This window comes from Microcebus murinus, chromosome 15, assembly GCF_040939455.1.
Source record: "Microcebus murinus isolate Inina chromosome 15, M.murinus_Inina_mat1.0, whole genome shotgun sequence".
NCBI classification, from domain to species: Eukaryota; Metazoa; Chordata; class Mammalia; order Primates; family Cheirogaleidae; genus Microcebus; species Microcebus murinus.
Window position 1 is genome coordinate 25,633,873 of NC_134118.1, and position 19,986 is coordinate 25,653,858.

The following is a 19,986-nucleotide window of genomic DNA, read 5'->3' on the forward strand; positions in this document are numbered from 1 at the left end:
ATGAAGGCACCCAAGCGCAAGGGCTTCGCCTCCGGACCCCAGTGCAACCGGCAGGGCTTTTGGAAAGGAACGAAGTTGACGACTCTACTCTGCAGAGACTCATTTGGCCCAGGAGCAGATGGCACTGACCAGGCCATTCGCCAGCAGATAAGGTCCCCTGGGAAGCAGCCTCTTGTGGATGGTAATAAGTCACTGTTTATGGGTTGGTTGTGAGGGATGGACACATGCAGCGAGGGATTTAGGTTCTTGAGCGACAGGTGCTGGGGAATTTACCTGCTCTGGATAACCGTATCTTGTGGAAGGCAGAAATGACATGCCCGTGCTGAGCAATCATTGTTGATGATTCTGGGCATCAGGCAAATATGAACTGGGTAATATTATGGGAGAGTGTGGAAATAGAATAATTTCCTCTTACTTACAATACCTACCTGGAGAGTTTTAAAATGTCTTAGGTAATGCTAATGTGCAGCCAGTGATGATAGTGATTGTAGCCACTGCGCTACGATCAGACCCAAGAGTGCCACTTTTTATTGTGCTGGATAGAAACCATTTTTCTGACACTGTGCCTACTGGAGGCATTGTGTGTTATCTAGCACTTAAGTCGCGTGTGCTCAGTTCACCGTATGAAATTAGAGATGTTATTGTTATGTCCATTTTTACAACAGTAAATCGGAGGGTTAGAGAGTTTAACCTGGTAATAAGTCCAAGATCACACAGCTAGTAAGTGGCAGAACCAAGAGTTTGCATTCATGTCTGTACAACATGAAAGCCTATGCTTTTTAATTTTAAGCCAATGGGGTGCTTTGTATTGTGTCAAGATCTGTAACCCCCAGCCATTCCATGCACTGTTGGTTCAGCATATAAGAAGTAAGAGGATCTATTTTCTGCCATTTTCTGCATGCTGCCTCTAGCAAACATTGCAATTGCAAAGATCAAGGTTTTTAAATGTATTACAAAGAAAAGGAAAGCTTCAGTAGTATGTTGATTGAAGAAAATAAAGAGAAGGGGAATGGGATATGAAAACCAGGTTGCACCAACTTGTTCATGAAAAAACAGCAACCAGGAATACTAATTTTGACCAATTGGTTTGGAATAGACTTGGCTTTAAGAGCAAGAACTCATTCATTTAAAACAAAAATCCCTGCCCTTGTTGAATTTATATTCCAAAGGAAAAATATAGTTTCTCAGATGGTGAAGAAAAATAAAGCAGAGAAGACCAATATGGAATCTAGAGGTAGGGTAGGGTTGGGGATGGGTGTTGAGTTTTAAATAGGATAAATGGTGAAGGTTTTACTGTTCTTTAAGCAAAAACTTTAAGGAATGAAGGATAAGTCATGAAGATTCTAGGGAAAGAGCATTCTAGGAAGGAAACGTACTTTGTTTTGGAAGCACTGAAGAGCTCTATACTGTTGACTAGAAATTGGTGTGTTGGGACTGTAACAAATACACCAGGGGTGATCAGAATATAGTCAGTAAGGGGTAGAGTTCACAAGGAGAACAAAATTGACATTGGCCAGTAAAAATAGGCTTTTAAAAGAAACATCCTTTAAAACACTTAAAACAGGTTTTTTTTTTTTTGAGACACAGTCTCACTCTGTCACTATGAGTAGAATGCTGTGGTATCAGCCTAGCCCACAGCAACCTCAAACTCCTGGGCTCAAGCAGTCCTCCTGCCTCAGCCTCCCAAGTAGCTGGGACTACAGGCGTGCCATGTCACCTGGCTAATTTTTTCTATTTTTAGTAGAGACAGGGTCTCACTCTTGCTCAGGTCTCAAATTCCTGAGCTCAAGTAATTCTCCTGACTCGGCCTCCCAGAGTGCTAGGATTACAGGCGTGAGCCACCAAGCCTGGCTTTTGAAAGAATATTTTTTTAGTGACCTCTTAGAATTTGCTTACTGGATAGTTCCTTTTTATTGAAATAACTTAGTAGCATACATTTCTAAGTAGTTAAAGTTCGGTGGGTTTTTTGTTTGTTTTTTGAGATAAGATCTTACCCTTTCACCCAGGCTAGAGTGCAGTGGCACAATCATAGCTCACTGTATCCTTGAATTCCTGGGCTCAGGCAACCCTCAGCCTCCCAAATAGCTGGAACTACAATCACACACCACCACACTTGACTAATTTTTAAATTTTTCATAGAGATGAGGTCTTCCTTTGTTGCCTAGGCTGGTCTCCAACTCCTGGTCTCAAGCAATCCTTTTCCCTTGACCTCCCAAAGTGCTGGGATTACAGGTGTGAGTCACCTTGTCCAGCCAGTTTTTTTTTTTTTTAAGTGTCATGAAGAAATGACTAAAGGTGATCATTCCTTGTGGGAAAATGTTCCAATGGAAAATACACCCCTGCGACTAGCATTCAGTTTAACAATTGTTCAGTTTAACAAATTTTTATTGCATTTTACTATAAGCTAGGAACTAGGATGTATATTTCACTATATTAGGTGTGGACAAGTGTAAAGACGAATGAGACTTGGTCCCCTGCATTTCTTTTATGCCAGCCTGTTATGCCATAGATACCAATGACCTGGCTGGTGCTGATGATAGATGGTACCTGTTATTATGCCTTAATTGCCCCTTCCATCCTCAGTAGGGGAGAGATTTGCTCACCTCATTCCAGGAAGAAAAGAAGAGGGCAACAACCTATTGGATTTCCATATTCAAAAGTCAGGAAATAATAGACCACTCTATGCCTCTGGAACCTTTGTAAACTTTCTGGATTCTTCTTTCTTTTCTTTTCTTTCTCTTTTTCTTTTTCTTTTTCTTTCTTTCTTTTTTTTTTTTTTGAGATAGAGTTTCATACTGTTGCTCAGGCTAGAGTACTGTGGTGTCAGCCTAGCTTACAGCAACTTCTAACTCGTGGGCTCAAGTGATCCTACTGCCTCAGCCTCCCAAGTAACTGGGACTACAGGCACGTGCCAACATGCCTAGCTAATTTTTTCTATATATATTTTTAGGTGGCCAATTAATTTATTTCTGTTTTTAGTAGAGACGGGGGTCTCGCTCTTGCTCAGGCTGGTTTTGAACTCCTGACCTTGAGCGATCTGCCTGCCTCAGCCTCCCAGAGTGCTAGGATTACAGGTGTGAGCCAACTTGAGCCCGGTCTGAGCTGAATTTAAATCACTTGCCCAATGTCACAAAAGTAGCAAGACTGACTCCCTGAAGCCCATCATATGTAAGAACTTATATTCTAGAACAGTGGTGTTCAAAATATGAAAGCATACCTGTTTGAAAAATTATGTACCTTCTTGAACATTTTTAAGTTGATATATAAAAATTTCACATCATAAGTTTAAATAGTTGTAACGAATGTGATTGCTAGTACATTGTGAATTGTGACATTTTAAAATGTACTCCATCACTCCTCTAAATATGATTTAGTCTATCATCCATTTTTAAAAAGCATACAAGGTTTTCTTTAACATTAGAAATTTTACATCCTTCTCTCCTTTTTTTTAATTTGGATTCCCTGTTTTACTTGAACTCATTTTCATTCCTCTACCCCACATGGTAAAAAAAAAAATGGCTGTTTTTAATCTACTCTATTGTACTTGTCTTCAACAAAAAAGTACAAATATTGCACATAATTAAAAAAAAATTTTAGCTGCATTCCATATATCTTTAAGAGTTAACAATTTGTTTTGAAGATTTATTGCCATTTTTATTTGTGTGCAATCAAATAATTATAAATATATATTTTAATGTATATATTATACATTATACAAAGTAAAATTCAATTGCAAATTCATCTGTTAATGACATGGATGGGACTAAGATTTTCTAATGAATGCATGTTTCCATGGCTGAATATTCCCTATTGCTAGAATGAGAAAGGGTTTATATCAATTCTGTGTCTATTTTTCATATTTTGATATGAGAATTTGTACTCACATAAATAAATAGATATTAATGAAAGGAGTTTTGAAATAGGAATGCAATTCTAATTTTTCTAACTTGTATATCGAATGCCAAAATTACATAATGATCCATCTTAAGATTTAAAAAAAAATTTACCACTGACATTTAGGAGTCCAATGTGGAAGGATTGCTGGAGGCCAGGAGTTTTAGACCAGCCTGGGCAATATAACGAGACCCCATTGCTACAAAAAATAAATAAATAAATTAGCCTAGGCATGGTGGTACCTGTAGTCCCAGCTACTCGGGTGACTGAGAGCAGGAGGGTTACCTGAGCCCAGGAGTTTTAGGCTGCAGTGAGCTATGATTGCATGACTGCACTCCAGCCTGGGCATCAGAATGAGACATCATCTCTAAAAACAAAAAAAATATGTATATATATCACTGACAGCTAGGGTAGCCCCTCCTTTACTCTTCTTGAAAGAAAAATGTAATAATTATAAGAAAGCACTTGACTTGCAAAAGGAATTTGCTACCTAGACATTTGCTTTCTCACTGACACCATTTTGTTAGATGTCTCTAGACAAGTTTGCATCTTGGGGCAATGTATAAGATAAGGGATGTAATATGGAATGGTTGGGAATTATGCCTTTTATTATTAATTAGAAAATGATATGACAAATAAGGTGGGAAAGCAAAACTGCCACTTTGTCTACAGCAAGTTCTCAGGTTGATAGTCATAAATGAGTCCATGTGGAAGTCAAAAATCTGGAAATACATTTCTTTAAAATGTATTCCCAGGGGTATACATTTCCCAATTTGAAAATTAAAGCATACTAAGAGATATCTTCTAGAGTAATCATGTTCCAGACCTATTTAAACAAAGATGATTTGAGTTTTAAGTATCTCACTCAAGACATATATATGTCTGCAGACAGTGTGGAGCTAAGGTGCAAATAACATAATGTTTGGGGTCAAAGCTCCAGTGTGTATTTGAGCACCTTGAGTACTCTAACCTTTTCTTCACATATTTTCAGATAAATATTCAATTATCTTGATTATCTTCAGTTGAAGTTCAGTAGATTCATTGTCCTGGGATCAGTCAGCACTTCCTAATTCTTGTGTCCCAAGAGATTAACCTCCATGCTGCTTTAGGACTATTTGGCCCCAATCCCAGAATGAGGTTTCTATGTACATAGCTCCAGGGGAGATGAAGATGTGTACCAGATGTACTAGAGTCCCAGATGTGTACCTGTTTGACTGTTCAGTGGCCCCGTATTCCCTTGTAATTTCTTCTGTGCATGCACTGAGTTGCTTTCCTTCTTCCCACATCCAGAACTATGGCTGACCCATTTTTCATAGTACAGCCTAGCCAGTCAACCACCTCTTGGAGTTAAACCTAAGGGTTCATGGTGCGCTTTCCATTTTTATTCTGACTAGTAGCAGAATTCCAGTGGGCTGCTTCCTGAAAGTGCTGTGAAAATCCTGAAAATTATAACTAGTTCTGTGACAAAGGAGATCTAGCTTTGGGCAACTTAAATTTTGAATATTCTACTTATGACTTAGCATTTGCTGAGCATTGGTGGATCTTTCTGTGATGGGCTTATCTGCTCAATAAATATTTACTGACTAGTGACTACACACCAGACACTGTTCCTGGGCAGTGGGGACAGAGACAGAGTTCCTGCCTTCCTGGATTTTATGGGGTAGTGGGAAGACACCAAAAATAATGCCTTTGGTAGATGAGAGCTATGAAGGAAAATAAAGCAGAGTAAAGGGACAGAGTGGTGGAAAGAGGAGTGCTCTATCATATGTAGTGCAGAGGATCACTGACACCTGGGCAAAGAAACCAATGTTCATTGTATATTATACTTGTACAAAATTGCTATTGTGTTGGCCATGTGTGGTGGCCCATGCCTGTCATCCTAGTACTCTAGGAGGCCAAGGCCGGAATATTGCTTGAGCTAAGGGGTTCAAGACCAGTCTGAGCAAGAGCAAGACCCATCTCTACGAAAAATAGAAAAATTAGCCGGGCATCCTGTCATGCACCTGTAGTTCCAGCTACTCTGGGGGCTGAGGCAGGAAGATCTCTTGAGCCCAGGAGTTTGAGATTGCAGTGAGCTACTATGATGCCACAGCACTCTACCCAGGGCGACAGAGTGAGACTCTGTCTCAAAAAAAAAAAAAAAATTTGCAACTATGGTAGGATGGATAGTTAAGAGATACCACCTTTTTCTTGGTCTTGTATTTTTGGGGGCCCTGAATCTCATTTGCCCAAGGAGAGAAAGAAGCAGAGGGCTTGACTTATTTTGTCCACCTGCCTGCACCTCAGGGGATCCACAAGTCTTTCCCACACTCTAATATCACTACACCAACTCCTCCCCACCACACCCAAGCCCAGAATATGTCAACTGCTTACCACTCACTAAATAACCCCAACATCTCTTTAGTCACCTCTGGACTTCGTTCCTGAGTGCAGGATTTCTTCCTACTTCTGAAGCAGAAAAAGGAGCCACGAAACAAAGGATGATTTGGGCTTGGGTGCCAAAGGAAGCTGAGAAACAACACATTTGCTCTGCTAGCAAGACAGATTAAACCATAATAGGGGGGCCAGAAGGGTTTTGCCGCTTTTATGATGTCACTTAGTGGTCGCACCAATGAGGAGGCAGGATGAATTGCCTGGATTCTTCCTTTTCACATTCTTGCTCTAACTGAAGTCTTGTTCTCTCCTATTGACCCTGCCTCCCTGGCAGTCCTCCTTACTGGGAGTTGGTTTTTCTTCCACACCCTTCGTACCACTGGGCCTGGAGGTACATAGGTTTTCCACTTGCTCATTGTCTCTTCCAGACTGTTCTTTCCTTCCTCTTTCCTAAAAACTCCTAGCCTTGAAGCTTTTGTCCTGGACTTCACCACACCTTTCCCTTCTTTTTGTTATCATCTGTAGACCGTTTGGGTAATTCTTCTCATTCCTTGAAAATTCAAGGCCTATAGTCACTCTCACTCTCTAATACTACTCTTTTCATGATTCTTGGTGATTTTAGTATCCAGGAAGATGATCTTTCCAGTACTCTTGCCTTCTAATTCTCTTATTTTCTCTCATCTAGAGATCTTGTTTTCCACACTTTCTTTGCAATCCCCTCATGTGGCCAAAACTTATACCAATGTTTTCCAACCTCTTTTACTGAAGCTCACAGTAATAAATATATTTTACATCTTTATTCTCTCTATATGTGCATTGGTGAATATATATATATATATTTATAACTGAAGACTTTATAATCCACTACTTTGTGACTTATAAGTAAAAATAGTATGAAATATTTCTTTACTTATATTTAAATACAGTCATGTATCACTTAACAGGAATACATTCTGAGAAATGCGTTGTTAGGCAATTTCATCATTGTGTGAACATAATAGAGTGCATGTCCACAAACCTAGACGGTGTAGCCTACTACACACCGAGGATAGATAGTATGGTGTGGCCTATTGCTCGTAGGCTACAGACCTGTGCAGCATGTTACTGTACTGAGTATTATAGACAATTGTAACACAATGATAAGTATTTGTGTATCAAAACATAGAAAAGGTATAGTAAAAATACAGTACAAAAGATAAATGGTACACTTGTATGGGGCCCTTACCATGGGTGAAGCTTACAGGATTTGAAGGTGCTCTGGGCGAGTCAGTGGGTGGTGAGTGTATGTGAAAGCCTAGGACACTACTGTACACTACTGTGGACTTCATTAGCACTGTATACATAGGCTTCACTAAATTTATACAAACAATTTTTTCTTTCTTCAATAATTAACATTAGTTTACTGTAACTTTTACTTTATAAAGTTTTTGATTTTTTTAACTTTTTATTCTTTTATAATAACACTTAAAAACACAAACACAATGCACAGCTATACAAAAATATTTTACTTCCGGCCGGGCGTGGTGGCTCACATCCGTAATGCTAGCACTCTGGGAGGCTGAGATGGGAGGATCCTTTGAGCTCAGGAGTTCCAGACCAGCCTGAGGAAAAGCGAGACCTCGTCTCTACTACAAAAATAGAAAGAAATTGGCTGGACAACTAAATATATATACATAAAAAATTAGCTGGGCATGGTCGCGCATGCCTGTAGTCCCAGCTACTCAAGAGGCTGAAGCAGTAGGATCACTTGAGCCCAGGAGTTTGAGCTTGCTGTGAGCTAGGCTGATGCCATAGCACTCTAGCCCGGGCAACAAAGTGAGACTCTGTCTCAAAAAAAAAAAAAAAAAAAAATGTAAATGCAATATGCTTAAAAGAAGACAAGTAAAACAAGAATATAAAAAAGTAATGGGAAATAAATAAAAGCAAATAGTAATGGGAACTATGTGATATGAGAATGGTATAGTTGCCTAGCACCTCAAAACTGACTCTCTCAGAAATGAAGTTGTATAGAGAGAGCTGAAGATCAATAGAGGTTTCTTTGTTGTTGTTGTTCTTGTTTTTCTATTATTCAGTGAAGATTTACTCATTTTTAAATATAAACCAGTGTCCTGAGTGGTATAGATGTTAAAACGAAGTAGAAACCTTCAGAACATTTCATCTATGTGGGAAGTCAAAACATTCAGAGAGGAAAAGACAAATACCAAGTAATACATGATTGAATATGAAGTTGGGCAGTCAATCATTGCCATATGTGTCCACATAAGGCGAACAAAGTTTGGACAGTATAGTTGGGTAAGTTTCCAACCCAAGCTTGGGCCTTGAAGGATAGATTTGTACTGGCTGATAAAAGGAGGGAAAAAGGAGGACCTAGTTGATGAGTATGAGTAGTGGTGAGGGGTTGTTCCTATCGGGATATGTAATGTGGTAACCATTTATCAGATACTTAAACAATGCAGGCACTGTAGACACATGGGAGGTGATCAAAACATGTTTATTTACTGAATAGATGAAGGATATTTGGATAATACTTAATGGTCAGTGGGAAAACTTTAAAATGGAGCCCATTCTAGAAAATATTGCCTATATAGGATTTGGGAAACAGTGTGATAACCTTTTTTGGCAAAGAGGTTGAATTTTTGGAAGGGGATAGACAGACATAAAGTTGGAAAAATAGACTAAGGCTAGAATAAGGAAAGACTTGGATGTTACCCCAAGGATTACATTTAGAGCAAGTAAGGGAGATGTTAGGGGGCTTCTAAGCTGGGGAAGGACCTGATAAAGTTATGTGGGGGAAGGGCTGTTAATGTGTAGTATGGAATGGTGGAGATAATAACAAATCTGGGAAATCGGTTAAAAGACAATATAATAAAACTGAAGTCCTGACATCTGAATGTTAGAGATAAAATTAAAAATCAAAAAATTAAAACTTGACACATGGCCTTTTATAGACTTGCAGTAAGTATTAATATTTGCTAGATGAATAAGGAATTGAAGTATAGAGAGGATGTTGGAGCTTGAGTAAAAGATTTAAGAGAGTTTTAGGAATTGAAGGATCATTAGGAATTGTTTTTGAAGGATGAGAAGTAAATGTGGAGGGTTTGAGGAAACTCCTCTCTTCCTCTTCCCTTTCTTCCTAGGTGATGCCTCATCTTAAGTGGTACAGCATGAAGAAATGGAACAGGGTCTGATCCTTACCTATAATTTCCTCGCCACCACCCTGCTTTGGTGGTCTTTCTCATTTCTTCCTGGGTAGAAATAGAATGGCCTGAAGATGCCACTGTTCTTGTCAGTGCACTTTTCACAGACTGCAGTGGTAAGAAGATGTGTTGGATGCCCCAACACAAGCCAAGTAAGTCCTGGTTCAAAAAAGAAGGGCTAAATGTCATTACTAACCTGAGCCTTAGCACTTCCTCCCTCATCCCACTCACAACCACTCCTCCTGCTAACATCCACCAATACTATGCCACCTTTAGGGGACTCTGGAAAGCAGAGATGGCCCTAAAAAAGGAAAGAACTTACATCTTTCTCTTTCTTATCATTTTTTTCTAATTTAGCCTACTTCGTACTGGATGGAATTTTCTTGATCAACTCCCTTCTCCTCTCATTCTGCTTGAACTTTTTGTTGCTGACATTCCCTCAGTTATTCCCTGAGACTCAGAAACAGTATCTTCCTTGTGCTTTTATCTGCATTGTCACAGGTACAGAAAGGCAGGAATAAATTCTGAGTGTCTAGGGTTGGGGTAAGTGTGGAACATTAGCTTGCTTAGCCTCTTAGAAAGTTATCAGGAGGGTGGAAGGGAAAAGGAAAACCTAGGAGAAAAAAATGATCTCAAAGGAGGGAAAAGAAAAATGAGGGGAAGTGATGAAATAATTTTCATTCACTGATTATAATACTAGAGTAAAGCCTATAAGTATTGAGATAGGCTAATCAGAAGATATCTCTCTTCCTTTTTTGGGTTGACAGGTACCTTTGTGTTCCTCTCCTTACTTATACACTATATGCAAAATTTGGAAGTGGGACCTGATCCAATAAAAGTCACCTATACACTTCCTTACTTCATAAATTTATCCAGCTCTGCCCTATTTCTGCTATGTGGTCAGTGATCATTGGGTTTTGTGAGGCTGATGAAGGAGAGTTAACCTTCCAGAATGTGGATAAAGCTAATTTCTTGGTCTTCCTTTTCTTTTTGGGTAATAGTCTCAAATATGTGGAAGTTATAGCCACAGTCAATCATCTAACCTTCCCCTTTTCCTCTTTGATTTCTGAGTATGAATGTCCCTTATGATGCTTATCCATGACTTCTTCCTCTTGTCCAATGACCTATTTTTTTAAATATTCTTTCTTGACTTCTTTTTCTGCATGATATAAACCCCAAAGGAGAGATTGAGAAGTAATTCCTCTACACCAAACATACATTGAACAAGGGATAGAATGCAGAATATGGGGAAGAATTAATTCCTTTTCTTGACAAGAGAAAATAGTCTAAAGACATTGTATAAGGCCAGCTACATGATTTGTGAAGCCTATACAAAATGAAAATGCAGAGTCTCTTGTTCAAAACTTATTAACAGTTTCAAAATGGTGACAGCAGAGCATTAAATCAAATGTGAGGTTCTTCAGAGTGTAGGGCCCTTGCAACTGTATAAGTTGCATGTCCATGAAGCCAGTTCAGACAATGTGTTTAGGGTGATAATAAAAATTTACATGGGTAGCCCACACTTTAGTGCCTAGACCCTGTTAAGCTCTTTGAAAATTAGAGATTGTCACTACCAGAATCATCAGTATAGTTATTATTGTCTTAGGAGCCCTCTGCCTTTACAATTCTCAGTGTTTTGGAGCTGCTGGAATTTTAAAATCTCAACCAAGCTACATGGATACTCCATCAAAAGAGCCAAAATTGAGCATAAAACCAAGCAGAGAGAGTGAACTCATTGATGAGGACTCTCTACCTGTAATTGAGGATGCCTCAGCTACTCACACTCAGTCCTAGAGGAACGTCACTGATTCTGGAAAAAAGTGACCTCTTCCCCTTGTTTTTGCTCATTTATTTTTCTAGAGCCCAGAAGCATAGATGTGTTTCACGACAGAGAAAAGTGAAAAGGGGTGGAATTGTGTGTGTGTGTAAGGGAGAAGCAGATAGGCAATCTTACGCTTTGGCACCTAGATTATGCAGGTGTCTCTTGTCTATTATCTCCACCAATCTACCCTACTGGGTTTCCTATTCTGCAGGGGTATTTTGTTGTCTATATAAAAGCTCCTCCCCCATCTGTGAAGTTTAAATTTTGATTAAAAATCCTTTTTCTTCTAGAAGTGTTGTGACTGGTAATTTCTTTTCTTTTTTTTTTTTTACTGTGTTATTGCTGTAGGTGTTAATGGTGAGAACAAAATCTCTGTGTTTAGTGGAGAGGTCTTCCTCACTGTGGTTATCTGTCATCTGATGTTACCAGAATCGCAGTAACCATTTGGCCCTACTATGTATGAATACGATTGCTATGTGCATGGGGATCCTAGAGACCAAATTTTAAATTGCCTGGCAGCTTATGCTTAAGACTAGGGTGAAATATTGCCTGTTTCACTGAGAATATCTAACACAGATACTTGATTGATAAAAGTGTTGACGAGATGATATTGGTTTTTAGGTACATCTGAAATGAATGTCTAGAATATTTAAAAAGCTACAGAAATAAAACAGGAACATTTTCATTAAGGGCAGCTTATAAAGGATGAGAATGGTTTTCTCTTTAGGGATAAAGGAACGAATGTTTATTAAACATTTCCTATTTAACAGGCACTGCAACATCCAGTATATGCTGCGAGGGTGCTGGTATATCTCCTCACAATTCCTCTATAGAGCAGGGATTAGTACAATGAAGACATTATAGATTAGAGAGAGTAAGTGGCAAAGGCAGAATTGGAAAACAAGATTGGGCTCCAAGGTCCACGTACTTTTCCCTTTTAAAGGTCTTAGGTAGGAGGTAGACTGATTTGAATAGATCCAAACTCGCATTTTAGCTCGAGAGTCCTTGTTCTTAACTACTACAGCCTACTGCCTTCTAAGAGAAAGTTCGTTTTTTTGCCAGGGAGTGACCACCTTCACGGGAATTCTCCTATCTATATAACCAACTTAATAGAATACTAATAAATAAACTGGAATGTTAATTATTCTAATTTCCAACTGCTTTTACTTTTTTTTTTATCACTAATACTGAACATGGACTGAATGTTATATGACTGCTATCCCAGGTAAGGAACTCTGAGCAGCAGTGTTGAACTACTAATGTAAGAGATTCTTTCTAAAGTTTTACTTTAAGTATTAATATTTCATAACTGACTTCATTTTTCTCCCAATTGTGCTGAATATATCTTTGGCATAAAGATCCGAAGAACTGATTTTTTTTTCTTTTTCACTATTTCTAAATTTACTTTTTTTCCCCTTTTTTATTCTATAAGCATTATAGAGGATTGTTGTCAAAAAACATTAAATATATGGCTGAGTATATATGTATATATTTCCCACCAAATCTCAAAGATAAACACTGTTAAATACATTTTACTGTATTTACACATGTATACACTTCCGGACATTTATAAATGCATGTGCTGTATGTGTACATTTTTAACTTAATGTTGTTTTTTGAACATCTTTACTAAAATATAAATAGCTAATTATTGTATTTTGAATGTCAATGGCTAAAAATAGCAAAAAATATTTTTTCCCTCATTAGAGCAAAAAAAAATTGAGGATGTCATTTTCTCTTCTTCCTTCCAGTTCCAATAAACTTACATTTGTTCTCATTCCCTTTTTTTTTTTTTTTTTTTTTAGTTAAAATTAATTCAGTGGCAAAGATCTTAGGTGGTTTGTGGAGCTAACTCGCTGGCAGTTATTTTTTAGTTAGTTTATTTGTTTTTTTTTTTTTTTTTTTAGAAACAGGAATCTTGCTCTGTCACCCTGGGTAGAGTGCAGTGATGTCATCTTAGCTCACTACAAACCTTAAACTCCCAGGCTCAAGCGATCCTCCTGTCTCAGCCTCCCAGGTAGTTGGAACTACAGGAATGTGCCATCACGCCTGGACTAATTCTTGTATTTTTTGTAGAGACGGGGTCTTGTTCTTGCTCAGGCTGGTCTCGAACTCCTTACCTGAAGTGATTCTCCCACCTTGGCCTCCCTGACTGCTAGGATTACAGACATGAGCCACCACACCCAGCCTCATTCCCTTTTTTAGAGGAGCAATGAAAAAGAAGTTTACAGATTCTACTCTTGCCTGTTTGAATAAACTGATTTGAAAACAATTTCTTATTTTGTGCAGTATGCAAATTTGAAAGTGTTATTTGTAACCCAAGTACTGATAAAATAGAGCTCTCCAAAATATATTTAAGCAAAAAAAGGAGCTTCAGAATAATGGGTAATTGTTTTATCTTTTGTGTGAAAAATTAGGTAAAATAAGACTGTTCATATTTGCAAATATCATAAAGAAAATCAGAAAGGATGCATAAGAAACGAAGGTAGAGTTGGTGGTGGGAATTGAGGGAATAGGGGAAAGGAGGGGCCAAAGACTTTTTACTGTCTTTTCATATTCATAATTTCTCATTTTTGAACCATGTGGATATATTACTCATGTAAAAAAATAAACAACAAAAATGTTTCTTTCTTTGTTTCTTTCACTGTTTCTTTCATTGTTACTATGCTAAGGTTTGTGAAAATTGTTCTTATTTCTAAACTTTGTTTTCTCTTTTTGAGACAGAGTCTCACTCCATAACCTGGCTAGAATGCCTTGGTTTCACCCTAGCTCACAGCAACCTCAAACTCCTGCCTCAGCCTCCCAAGTAGCTGGGACTACAGGTGTGCACCACCATGACTGGCTAATTATTTTTATTTTTAGTAGAGATGGGGGTCTCACTCTTGTTCAGGCTGATCTTAAACTCTGCCTATTTTCTCTTACACTAAACTGTTGTGCTGGTTAATTTTATGTGCCAACTTGACTGGGCTACAGTGTGCCCAGTTATTCAGTCAAACATTACTCTGGGAGTTTCTGTGAGGGGATTTTGGGATGAATTTAACAATTATATCAATCCACTGAGTAAAGCAGATTGCTCTCACTAGTACCGGTATGTATGGGCCTCATTCAATCTGTTGAAAGCCTGAATAGAACAAAAGACTGAGGCCAGGTACGGTGGCTCACGCCTGTAATTCTAGCATTCTGGGAGGCCAAGGGGGGAGGATTGCTCAAGGTCAGGAGTTAGAAACCAGCCTGAGCAAGAGTGAGACCCGATCTCTACTAAAAATAGAAAGAAATTAATTGGCAAACTAAAAAATATATATATGGGAAAAATCAGTGGGGCATGGTGGCATATACCTGTAGTCCCAGCTACTCGGGAGGCTGAGGCAGAAGAATTGCTTGAGCTCAGGAGTTTGAGGTTACTGTGAGCTAGATTGATGCCATGGCACTCTAGCTGGGGCAACAGAGTAAGACAATGTTTCAAAAAAAAAGACTGACCTCCCAGGAAGAAGAGGGAATTCCTCCTGTCTGATTGCCTTTTGGCTGGGACATTGATTTTTTGTTGTTATTGTTGTTGTTTTTCCTGCCTTTGGATTCAAACTGAAACATTGGCTCTTCCTAGATCTTGAGCCTGCTGGTCTTTGAACTGGAACTATACCATTGGCTCTTCTGGGTCTCCAACTTACTGACTGCAGATTTGGGGATTTTTTTAAGTCTCATATATATATTATGAAATGGAACCAATGTAATTTATGATCAGGCTCATTCCTGATAATCTTCCTAATATAGTTATATGTATATATAAGTTATGTTTCTCTTTAAAAAGAAAAACTACCTTTGCAGTCTCTTCCTCTGCACCAGAAAGCCTGGGAGGGTAGGGACTCATTTTTTTTCCTCCCAGTGCTGCATTCCTAGTGTCTAGATGCATGCTGCAAAAAAATTAGTTTAAGGAATTAGTTGGTAGCCATTGTTGCATTATGGGTTAGATGTGAAATTAATATCTACAAGTATATGTGTATATACAAAAATTATACAGTTAGGGGACATATGCTTATATTAATCTAAACTATAATTATTCATTTCCAAGCATTCATTGAAAGGAAATGTGTGATAGTCAATAGCAGGACCCCAAAAAAGGGGCAGGGAGAGCAAGGTGCTTAGATGGAGAATGGCTCCTAGAGACACACCCCACCTTAAATAGCTCAAATTTCTGCTATACCATTTCCATCTTAGTATTCTATATTCTTAGTTTAAAAAAAGTAGAAATCTATGTTTTTCTTTTACTGTATAATATGATATCACAATTTAGCAGCTTAAAACAATGCCGATGTATCTACTCATGGTTCTGTAGGTAAGAAGTCTAGGCCCTCGGTGGCTGGAGTCTCTGCTTAGGATCTAGCAAAGCTAAAATCATTGGTTGGGCTGCATTCTTATCTGAATCTTGGGATCCTTTTCCAAGCTCTTGTGGGTATGAGAGAATCCCTGTTTCCTTGCTATCAGCTGGGTGCCCTTAACAACTAGAAGCCACCTGCATGCCAGTGGCCCCTTCTACCTTCAAAATTATCAACAGAATTTCCCCCATTTCAAACTCCTCAATTCCTCTCACACTTTCATTCCCTGACTCCAGGAAAAGCCTACTCTCTTTTAAAGGCTCAACTGATTAGGCCAGACTCGCTCTCCTGATTATTTCCCTTTCTTAAAGTCAACTGTGCTATCTAACATACCCTAATGATATTCATAGTCTAGGGCAGGAGTCCCCAACCTTGGCACCAGTTTCATGGAAGGCAATTTTTCCATGGTAGGTGGGAGTGGGGAGATGGTTTGGGGATGATTCAAGTGCATTACATTTATTACATTTGCAGCCAATCCCCAGCACTAGCATCAGCACTTCAGCTCCACCTCAGATCATCAGGCATTAGATTCTCATGAAGAGCACACAACCTAGATCCATCATATGCACAGTTTATAGTAGCGCTCATGCTCCTATGGGAATCTAATGGTGCAGCTGATCTGACAGGAGGTGGAGCTTATATGATGATGTGAGCTATGGGGAGCTGTGAGAAATACAGATGAAGCTTCGCTGGCTCACCTGCCACTCACCTCCAGCCTGGTTCCTAACAGGCCATGGACTGGTACCTATCTGCCACTGGGAGTTGGGGGCCTAGGGGGGTCTAGGGGATTATGCAGGCTTGTGATAGCAGGGGGAAGACATCTCTTGGGCCATCTTAGAATTCTGCCTACTTCAAGAAACAACAGAGGTTGCAGTAGAAATTTTCAGCATGACCAACAATTGGAGGAATTTAGTAAAACCAAATGCCAGATACTACAAATTCAGATCTTTCTTGTGGCAGAAGTGGGCATGGGTGGTGATTTTAGGACTGCACTTGACTCTCCTATGAGGAAAAATTACATAAGTTATATTCTATAGGGACCAATCCCCAACGCTGTTGTCATTAGCACTACACTCTAAATAACTGAGCTAACTAACCACTAAGAGACTGCTAGGGTTTGTTTTTTTTTTTTTTTTCCCCAGCAAATTTCAATTCAGGTAAAATCTATGTCATTTGGAGTCTCATTTCAAAACAAAACAAACAAAAAAAACTCCACTCATCCTCTTTCTTTCTGCCCCATGCATTGGAAAGAAACAAAAATAAGAAAACTCATTTTTGGTAGGGATGAATCTTTCCTCTCCATGGAAACTCAGTCTTTTGGTCTTTCTCAAACACACTTATTCTGGCTGGGAAGATATAGATAAACATTCTGGGGAGGTGTTTCCTACCTTCTTTGCCCAAAGGCCAGCAACAAACTTGAAGCTGCAAGGCAGCACATGAAAATGACCCACTGTGCTGTCACTGGGATCAGAGAACTTTGAAGTGTGGAATCTTGGTGTTTGATCTCAAAATATACGAGCATAGCTATCAGGACAATATTTATTCAACATAGAAGCAATTTAACTATCAGAATAGTGTCTGATTTCTGGGTTTCCTTGAAGGATGGCTCTAGAGGAAAGGTGTGAGTTTTTTCTAAGGGGAAAGAGTACTATTAATAGCTTATTATATATAGTGACAAAGAGCACTTTTCAATTTGCCAAGCACTTTCTTAGATACCTTACATACATTTCTTTTAATCCTTACAACTGCCTTCCATAAAGTAGAGATTATTATCTCTATTTAACAAATGAGGACATCAAGTCTCAGAGAGTCAGTGGGAAAGCCAGAATTACAACATGATTGCTGATTTCCAAAGGCCACACCTTACCAAATCCTCTTAAAAAACACAAGGCTTCTGATCCTCTGAATTTAAAAGGGAATAGAATTTGGTATGCTGACATTGCACTTAATGAAGGAAATATGAGTATTCAATAATAGTGTTGGGATTACTGGTAGTCTATTGGAAATAGAGTTGGATCTCTACCTCACATACTACAACAGGGAAAGAATCAGATAGATGAAAGAATTAAATATAAAGCATGAACATCCTAGAGGAAATCATAGAGTTCTTTTGCTAAATGATCTAGTAATGGGAAAAGTCATTGTAAGGGAAATTCATTTGTATAGGCAATAGGTTTCTTAGGCCAAACTAAAGTGATTGCTGGTGTGTCTTCAGCCAGCCTTCAGGGGAGGCATGAGTTACCAAAGTTATGTAACCAAAGTGTTATCTACCATGTGATCACACTTTCCCATAACATGCCATGTTGCCACTATTGTTCTGAGCCATATATGAACGTTGGGCCATGCTCTCTCGGTTGCTGCATGCCCCGCCCTCCCCGCAATAAAGAGCATGTCTTATCTGCCTGCTGCCGCCTGTCTCTTCTTTCAACTCTCCGAAGGCTGCTCCCGCGCACTTGCCAACCACGGAGCCCTCTCCCCACAGGTATATATAAGTTAGACATAAAACCTGAAGAAAAAACTGCTAATTCTTTAACATAGATATTCATTTTCTACATTTCCAAAGTCACACAAAGTTCAAAGATGAATAACAAAATAGAGTCTAGTTACTAGACTAATTGGGACTAATCGCAAAGCAAAGTTTAATTGACTCATATTTAAAGAGTTCCTACCAAATCATAAGAGAAAGACGTAACAACTAAGTAGAAAAATTAGCAAAGAATATTAGTAAGCAGGCTGGGTGTGGTGGCTCACGCTTGTAATTCTAGCACTCTGGGAGGCCAATGTGGGAGGATTGCTTGAGCTCAAGAGTTCGAGACCAGCCTGAGCAAGAGCAAGACCCCATCTCTACTATAAATAGAAAGAAATTAGCTAAACAACAAAAAATAGAAAAAATTAGCCAGGCATCCCAGCTACTCTGGAGGCTGAGGCAGGAGGATCACCTGAGCCCAGGAGTTTGAGGTTGCTGTGAGCTAGGCTCTACCTCGGGCAACACAGTGAGACTGTCTCAACAACAACAACAACAAAAAAATATATATATATATGTAAGCAGGTCACAGAAACAAATAATACAGATGTCTTTTAAACATATATCACCTGCCGGGCGCAGTGGCTCATGCCTATAATCCTAGCACTCTGGGAGGCCGAGGCAGGCGGATTGATTGCTCGAGGTCAGGAGTTGGAAACCAGCCTGAGCAAGAGCGAGACCCTGTCTCTACTATAAATACAATGAAATTAATTGGCCAACTAATATATATAGAAAAAATTAGCCGGGCATGGTGGCACATGCCTGTAGTCCCAGCTACTCGGGAGGCTGAGGCAGGAGGATTGCTTGAGCCCAGGAGTTTGAGGTTGCTGTGAGCTAGGCTGACGCCACGGCACTCGCTCAAGCCTGGGCTACAAAGTGAGACTCTGTCTCATAAATAAATAAATAAACAAACAAACATATAGGAAGGTGCTCCAGGACACAATGGCCCCGGAAATACAAAATAAAACTCCACAAAGAGACTTTTTTTCACATTTCAAACTGGAAAAAACAAAACAAACTCACTCTGCTGGGGAGGACTCAACTATACTCTCCAAAGTGTTTAGGAAACAGCCCTAGCGAACAGTTGGGCTTTTCTGAGTATAACCGTTTGGAAACAGATTCTGTGAGAGTGGTTCTCATTCCCTGGGGGGCTACAGAGAACTAGAGTTTTTTCCTGTGGCCTTAAGGGCAAAAACCATCCCAAATTCAATTCCTCTTGGAATTGAAAGGCCTGGAGTATTAATATCTCATTAGGCAGGCCATGGATGTGAGTGGTTTTTCCTTATGTTGGCAATATGATAGAACTGTGGTAAAAAAAAATCATTCACACGCCATTGCCTACTGGCAATTTCTTTAGAATTGAAGACAAAAAACGGAGTGTTTACCACAAAGGCATAAAAAAACAGTTCCGTTATTAGTTTATAATACTGATATTGGGAAGAACGCGGGAGATGAAAACTTAATACCTAACATACCGAGAGTGGGGTTCGAACCCACGCGGGCACTAGCCCATTGGATCTTAAGTCCAACGCCTTAACCACTCGGCCATCCCGGTAACATATGCTTTTGGATGAGTAATCATTTTTTATTAGAAATAATGCACCCGTGCTGAGCCTGAATTATTCCTATTTTTATAGAATTGTACTGAAATTTGAAAAGGATTATGATAGAGAAAACACAGCGTGCTTTCAGAAAGCACTTCTTCCGAGCCTCCTCTCATGATCACGCGTTGTCAGAGGAATCTTTGTTTTTATTTCATTCAAAAAGAAAAACCATGGTGCTCCTCGGGAAGCATCGAGGGAGTCT

The 19,986-nt window shown here is 39.2% G+C and overlaps 1 non-coding gene and 1 pseudogene across 1 annotated transcript; one reads left to right on the forward strand and one right to left on the reverse strand.

Annotated features, from left to right (window-relative positions):
• LOC105858670 (small ribosomal subunit protein eS26 pseudogene) overlaps positions 1–19,986 on the forward strand; it is a 37,056-nt pseudogene continuing 17,070 nt past the window's right edge.
• TRNAL-UAA (transfer RNA leucine (anticodon UAA)) lies at positions 19,653–19,735 on the reverse strand. The gene has a single exon. It is a non-coding gene; the product is annotated as a tRNA-Leu (tRNA).